General features: G+C 42.4%; 1 pseudogene; it reads right to left on the reverse strand.

Annotated features, from left to right (window-relative positions):
- Positions 1-2,077: 2,077 nt before the first annotated feature.
- On the reverse strand, positions 2,078-4,932 carry LOC143016126 (uncharacterized; annotated as a pseudogene).
- Positions 4,933-8,282: the final 3,350 nt, after the last annotated feature.

Below are 8,282 nucleotides of genomic sequence, written 5' to 3' on the forward strand. Positions count from 1 at the left end.
ATCAAAATTCATCAATTTATACTGCACAGACTGTACGCCAAAGTCTCTTCAGCCTCTTATGAGTCTGTCCTGTTTGTCATTCAGCTGCTGGTTCAGTGACGCTCTGCTCTGGACAAAGATCCTTGCTGGGATCCATCATGAGAGGTGGAGGCATCATGAGACACTTGAGCTGAGCCTCGTACTCCTCCATCTCCTTCTGCTCCACCTCCCTCCTCTTGCTGAACATGTACACCAGCACAATGTTTGCCACCCTTGTGTCAAAGCGCAACAGCAAACAGTCTGGACAGGACGTGTAGAGGAAGGTCAAGGTGACGTTGTCCTGTGGGACAGTGAAGCTGCTGCCTTGTAGTGTGATGTTGTAGTTGAGGTACTGACACTTGCCTCCAAAACGATGCATGCGGGAAACAGAAAAGGAAGTTTGGTTGATGTTGAAAAGGTGCATGCTGGCGCTGTCTCTACTTTTGAACTCCTCCTCATTTGCTGGATTTTTGACACTGCCTGCAACTAGAGCCCATCTGCCCTCTAACTGACGAGGATCCAGTTGGTCCAAAGGTTGAGCCAGGACATCACAGGTCAGAGGAGCTGAGAGGCTCACAGGCAGCAAGCAGACGAGAGCGACGACACTCACAGCAAACATGTCTCTGTGGGCTGTTGTTCTGTATGGAGGTGGGTTAGGATACTGCAGTCTCACTCTCTGGCTGAATGTGTGGCTGGTAAACAGACTTCTCTGGTTATAGACTTTGGTAACTCCAGTTTACAATCCAGCTCGTGATCAGAGTCCTCATTCACCCGTAGAGTCTGTGATTGCTAGATATATGTGGGTGTGGAGTCAACTGATCGTTGTCATTGGAGCTTTATTTGGTTTTGCTTTTTCCAGCACGATCCTTCTGTCTCAGTAAATATGAGCATGTTTATTTCCTCCCTGCTCCACCTCATCTACGATTAATGACTAAACCAGTCTACCAAAGTAAACCCGACCAATAGACTGACTTATAACACACTTTTATAAAGACAAGTGCACAAGCAATATCAGTTAAATTAAATAGCGTTGTGTTAGAAAGTCACTCATTCAAACTCACTGCATTTCTCTTCTGTAGTGTGACTAATTATTTGTTCAAATGTTAAAAACAAGTGAAGCACTAAAGGGCAAAAAGAAAATCAATAATAATGAACAGTAAGTAATTCTACAATGAAACATGTATTTTTCTTATTATTTTATTTAAGCATTGGCGTCCTTTACATTTTGTTGTCAATATATGATCCAAACTTTTCAGCTCAATCCCTCTGTCTTGCTAATAAGAACGTGTTAATTTTGATTTTAGCTCAGATTTATGAATAAACAGGACTACTAAAGTATATCTGATCATTAAACTTGATTAATAACACACTCTTATGGACACAGGCGCTCAAGAAATAGCAGTGAAATCAAAATTCATCAATTCATAGAGACTGTTACTTGTCCAAAGTCCAAAGTTGAGCCACTTATGAGTCTGTCTTCTGTTTCATTCAGCTGCTGGTTCAGTCACCTTCTGCTCTGGACAAAGCTCCTTGCTGGGTTCCGTCATGAGAGATGGAGGCATCATGAGACACATGAGCTGAGCCTTGTACTCCTCCATCTCCTTCTGCTCCACCTCCCTCCTCTTGCTAAACAGGAGAACCCGCACAATGTTTGCCACGCCTTTGTCAAAACGCAACACCAAACAGTCTGGACAGGAAGTGTAGAGGAAGGTCAAGGTGAAGTTCACCTGACCAATACTGAAGCTGCTGCCCTGTAGTGAGATGTTGAAGTTGACATATTGACACTCGTCTCCATAACGAAACATGCGGGTAAGTGAAAGGTTGGAGGTTTCGTTGTTGTAGGAAAAGTTCAGGCTTGTGCTCTCTCTACGTTTCAAGTCCTCCACATTTTCTGGATCTTTTACACTGCCTGCAACTAGAGCCCATCTTCCCTCCAACTGATGAGGATCCAGTTGGTCCAAAGGCTTCGCCAGAACTTCACACGGCAGAGAAGCTGAGAGGCTCACAGGCAGCAAGCCGAGGAGTGCGACGACACACACAGCAAACATGTTTCTATATTATATTGCTCTATAGTGCCAAAATGACTATGTGGCTTTCAATGCAGTTTGTCCGACTTTATATTTGTTTCAGAAGCTCTGTATTACACAACAAAGTAAATCGCAGAGATCACAGTCCACACCCGCCTGTTGATTCTGTGGTTGACCAATTACTATTGAGCTTTACTTGAGCCTCTGCAGTAAATGTCAGGTGTTTTATTATAATTATGAACTATATCACCAAATCAAAAAGGAAATGAGGACAAGCTGGGGAAAGCCAGCGGCAGACAACAGAGTGAAAAGGAGAAGACGAGAAGATGAGAAAAGGATGAAACCGAGAGAATGAGCTGGTGACAATCAGCTCAGTTAGAGATAAGGAGTAAATCTGAATAAAAAAGGGAATAGCAGTGAAATCACTATTTATCAATTTGTAGAGACTGTGTGCCCAAATACTTGTCCAAAGTCTCTTAAGCCTCTTATGAGTCTGTCTTCTGTTTCATTCAGCTGCTGGTTCAGTGACGTTCTGCTCTGGACAAAGCTCCTTGCTGGGGTCCATCACTGCAGGTGGAGGCATCATGACACAAGACACCTGAGCCACGTACTCCTGCATCTCCTTCCGCTCCAACTCCCTCCTCCTGCTGTAGAAGGACAAATGTGTCTGCCTCCCTGAATCCACATTGAAGCGCATCAGAATGCAGTCATGGCAGGAAGTGTTGACAAAGGTCCCAGTCAAGTTGCTCTCATGCAAGTTGAAATTGCTTCCTTCCAGTGACATGTGGTAGGAACCATTCTTGCATTCACCATCAGTACTAATGCTATGAAAAAACGTAATGTTGGAGGTATTGTTGGTGTCGGAGAAGTCCACGGTTTCACTGTCTCTATCTTTTAAGATCTCAAGGAGTTTTGAATCTCTTACTCTGCCTGCAACTAAAGCCCATCTGCCCTCCAGGTGGTGAGGATCCAGAGCAGCCAGGGGCCTGCACAAATCTACACATCTACAGGAGCTGAGAGGCTCACAGGCACCAAGCAGAGGAGTGCGACGACACACACAGCAAACACGCTTCTAGTAGCTGAAATCTTTGCAACTTGTCTGTATGTTGAACCCCCTGTCACTCTCTTCTGTCTACTTGAATAAAGGGGTCTTTTAAACTTGTTTTGTGTTTGTATTGTGAAATCAGATTTCCCAATGCAAGGAATGGCAGAGAGCAAAGTACTGATCGATCTGTGGAGTCCATGAAAGAGAACTAAACAACCATTAAATTCTGTCATCTATCATTTACGGGAATCCCAGTTTATCTTCAAATGGTCAAGGACTCTGCTCTCTGGCATTCATGAAACCCGAGCTTCTGGAATAAACAACAAATCTTGCAAACCACAATGTTGATTTTCATGCAAGGAGCTTTGTCCAGTACAAAGAATTACTGGGGCTTAGATTGAGGTGAAAAACAGAGAAACAACTGGACTGAGAGGATTAAGAAAAGATGACTGGTCACATTTTGATGTCTGTGCACTGTTTCGCTGATGAGAGAGGTTCAACAGAAGAAACAAACTTGTATTGGTGTGTAAAAAAAACACCATCTCTGTTGATATACAATAATAATACTGAACACGTGTAAATTTGCTAATAAATCAGTACATTTTGACCATAATCACTGTTTCTATTTACCAATTGTAGTTTTATTATTATTGTTGTGTTGAAATGCAATATGTGTCGTAGTTGAAATTATTGTAGCTGTGTTGTATGGAGGTGTGTTACAATATTGTGGCTGTACGTAGAGAGAAATGCCGCGCTTCCCGTAAATCATCACTTGTCATACAATTCAATATTTATTTATGTGGCAATCATAGAATCCACTGGTAGATCAGATCAGATACTTTGCTCCCTGGCACTCGTCACCATAGTGATGGATTGGGGTGCAGAATGTGGCAATGTAGAAATCGACACACGCCACAGAAACCAGGCAGAGGACAGTGATGGCACAGCACTGATTTATAATTAACGATGGAAAAATGAAAACTGATAAAGTCAAAAATAAAGTAAGTTTCTGTCACAACCCAGTCACTCAGATTTCAAGATGCTTACATATACTATACATGTATGCACAGAGCAAAGTCAAGAGCTATGGAGCCTCTTTTGCATGTAAATCTGGTACAAAATTCACAATTGTAACTACTTGTCATCACATTGACCGGTTTGCGTCATCACTCGGTTTGTTGACCTGTAGGATGAATTAAAGTGTGTTCAGGCCCCATTCCAATACTGAACACATGTTAACTTACTTGCAAATAAATCAGAACATTTACTTTTCTCTATTTCTCTCTCTGCTGGTTGGTCTCTAATGCTGTATGGAAATACAACACAATCTAAAATATACCTGAGATCTTATTCTGACATTCTGCAAAGACAATCTTACTGACAAAATACATAACAAGTTTCATGTTGAGTAATCTGCAGTGCCTCGTCAACAATTTCAGTTTGGGGGCTTTCATTATAAACCATGGCTTGAAATTAAGTTTTACTAATAAATTGAGGTTGTTGTGTTGTCATTTATCACTATTGTTACACATTTACTAAGAGAGTGTGTTAATAATGATAGAAGGTGGAGAAGTGGATCAAAGATGACAAGCCAGAGTCAAAACTAGGGTGTTAGTGGGAGGTTAAATCATGCTGTATGATCACTGACCATGCAGGACATAATTCTCTAAATATTCTCTTCTAACAAAGTGAGAAAACATTTCATTTGGATCTTCACATTTGGAATAATGTGAAGAGTGTGGGAGGCAGTAGCTCAGTGGGTAGAGCTTCTGCTTGGGAACCAGAGGGTCGCCGGTTTGAGTCCTTGCCGAGGTGCCCCTGAGCAAGGCACCGAACCCTCAATTGCTCCCCCCTCTGCGAAGGGTGGTAATGTAATGTAAGTCGCTTTGGATAAGAGCGTCTGCCAAATGATCGTAATGTAATGTAATGTAATGAATAAGTCCATCAATCAGATTCATTTGGGTTTTTATTATTACACCACGAGTCATCACTACAAAGTTGCTGTAAGACTCAGAACATGTAATGTTATGTTGATTCATTTAGCATTTTTTTTTTATTGTCGATAATAAGTTTGACATTAAGTCCTTATCAATCTCCTTATCAGTCTCGTGTTGTCACTTTGAGCTGCTGCTGGTTGACTATGGGTCTTTGGTTTCTGGACAAAGCCTCTTCTGGGGATCCTTCACGGCAGTCAGAGTCATGCTCATACAGTTCAGCAGAGCCTTGAACTCCTCTATCTCCTCCATCTCCAACTCCCTCCTCTTGCTTAACAGATAATAGCTTATTAAAGAATATTTCTCTGTCTGCTCATCCATCTTGACCAGCAAACAGTCTTCACACGACGTTTTGAAGAAGGTCCCAGTGGTGTTGCCGTTCTGGATTTCCACAGTCCAAACATTGCCTTCTCGTGAAATATTTTGGGAATGATACTGGCAAGCTTCACCCCAACGTTCGATTAGAGTTAAAGATGTGCTGTTGAAGAAATCAATTGTCACGCTGTCCACACGTCTGAGGACATCAGCAGATAGTGGGTTTTTTCTACTGCCTGCAATTAAAGCCCATCTGCCCTCCAGGTGATCCAGAGAATCTGGAGGCCTGGCCAGATCCTCGCAGGTGAGAGGAGATGAGAGGCTCCCAGGCATCAAGCCGAGGAGAGCGAAGGCACACACAGCAAACATGCTTCTAGCAGCTGAAATCATTGCAGATGTGAAATTTGCAGGATTTGATATTCGTTTTATACTTGCTTCAGAAGTTCCGGTTTCACAATAGCGTGAATGCCAGGGAGCAGAGTCCCTGAGCACCTGAAGATAAGCTGCAATCCCTGTAAATGATTGAGAATCAGAGAATTCAATATTTGTTTATTTTGCTATCATAGAATCCACAGTACTTTGCTCTCTGGCTTTTCCTGTAGTGTGAAATTTGGAGACTCTGAAACAAGTTTGTCCAGAACTCTTTCCAATCATTCTAACCACTATATTCAAGTAGACACAAGAGAGCAACAGGGGATTCAACAGCTGCAACCATTTCAGCTGCAAGAAGCATGTTTGCTGTGTGTATCGTCGCACTCCTTGGCTTGATGCCTGTGAGCCTCTCAGCTCCTCTCTCCTGTGAGGACTTGATCAGGCCTCTGGACCCTATGGATCCTCATCACCTTGAGGGCAGACGGGCTTTAGTTGCAGGCAGTGTAAGCGATCCAGAAATCCTTGAGATCTTTCAAAAGAGAGACAGTGCAACGGTGGACTTCTCCAACACCAACCAAACTTCCCACGTTCCTTTCACCCGTAGCCTCCGTTTTGATGGTAAATGCATGAACAGTTCCTACAACATCTCACTGGAAGGAAGCAGCTTCAGTTATGAGGGGACAGATAAGAGCAACTTGACTGGGACCTTCGTCTACACGTCCTGCCATGACTGCGTTCTGATGCGCTTCAATGTGGAGTCAGGGAAGCGGACACATTTGTACTTCTTCAGCAGGAGGAGGGAGGTGGAGCAGGAGGAGATGGAGGAGTACAAGGCTCAGGTGGAGTGTCTGCAGATGCCTCCACCCGCAGTGATGGATCCCAGCAAGGAGCTTTGTCCAGAGCAGAGTGGGGCTCAGATTTAAGAGAAAAGGCAGCACTGAGAGACCTTCTACAAGACGTGGTGCAGGAGAGGTTCAACAGAAGAAACACACTTGAATTCATTTGTATCTATCAAAAATAAATGCTAGCATTGAAATCAACTTTGCACCATGTCTTCTTATGCATTTAGTTATAAACTGAGCTCTTTCTTCAGTCAGAGGTATGAATGAGTGAATCACAACAGAAAAAGACAGACGGAATCAACATCAAAGACTCAGATTTTAACTCCATTTCTAAAATGCTTCTATCTCTGCTTATTGGTCATGATACTGTATGTAAATGCAACACTAGTAGTAGTTTAAATCATTGTAGCTGTGTTGCATGTAACAATAGTGTGACCGTTCGCAGAGAGAGAATCCAGATCTGTCTGCTATAGTGGGCCTGTAAAGCCCTTTGAGACATTATATGTGAAATTGGGCAATACAAATAAATTTGATCTGATTTGGTTTATTCTAAACATGTGGTTGCAAGATTTGCTGTTTGTTTTGTGCTTGTTTCAGAAGCTCCAGTTCCACCACCCAGTAAGGGCCAGAGTCCTTGACCACTTGTGGATAAGCTGCCATTCCCGTAAATCATCACAAGTCAGACAAGTCAATAGTTATTTATGTCACAATCATAAAATCCACAGGCAGATCAGATCAGATCAGATACCCTGTTCCCTGGCACTCTTCACCAAGGTGATGGATTGGTGTGCAGAACGTGGCGTTGAAGAAATCGCCTGCCACAGACACCAAGCTGAGGACAGTGATGGGCTAAGGCTAAGAGGCTCATCTGGGTATCAACATTGTTTCTTCCAGAGACCAAAGTCCACCTGTGGGTTCCGTCATAGCAAAACAACAAAATGATGGAGAAAATCTTCTGTTGTGTTCATTTAGTATGTGAAATATAGTGTTCACTGTTAAACCATATATTTGGTTTGATATACATCATGTGCAGAGCAGTGATTTGTGACACAGTAGCTTATGCACTGAGGCTGCTCACTCGAACTTTGAAGAGTAATGTTCTTCTGTAGGTTTTTTTGGCACTCAACTAGTTCCACGTAGTTCAATCTGCAGACAGTTCGGAATATTAAGGACATTATTGCTGACTTTTGGTGCTCAAAACATTAAAACACATTGAAATCTCTTTCATCAGGCATGGCATCAGGCCTTTCTAACTTCTTCATACTTTCAGCCATAGAAACCATTCAAGCATTCTTAAATTCACCTGCTTCTCACGGTCCAACCTGTTTTCAGAGGGCAGTTACAGTTTTTGTGTGCGAGCCAGTTGTTCAACATGTGGTTTTCAGGCATTTTCTGCCTTCCTACTGACTTAGCGCGTGTCTCTGCTTAATTGGTTGCACCTGTTGTTTGAAAACAATCAGCAGCTTCAAACGTTCTTGAGTTTAAGCTGTCATTCAAACTGTTTGTAACTTCTTCATTCATTCGGGTACAGAAACCATTTTAACATTTTCCAGGACGTCAGGCTTTGTTCTTTCAGGCACTTAAAATTTAAATGTATTATTATTTCAAATAGTACAGCTTTAAAACACTTCAGTTTTGTTAAGGTTTTTCAGCCATTCCCTTTTAAAAT

This window comes from Genypterus blacodes, unplaced genomic scaffold, assembly GCF_046128005.1.
Source record: "Genypterus blacodes isolate CSIRO-AG114 ecotype Tasmania unplaced genomic scaffold, CSIRO-AGI_Gbla_v1 ptg000216l_1, whole genome shotgun sequence".
Taxonomy (NCBI): domain Eukaryota; kingdom Metazoa; phylum Chordata; class Actinopteri; order Ophidiiformes; family Ophidiidae; genus Genypterus; species Genypterus blacodes.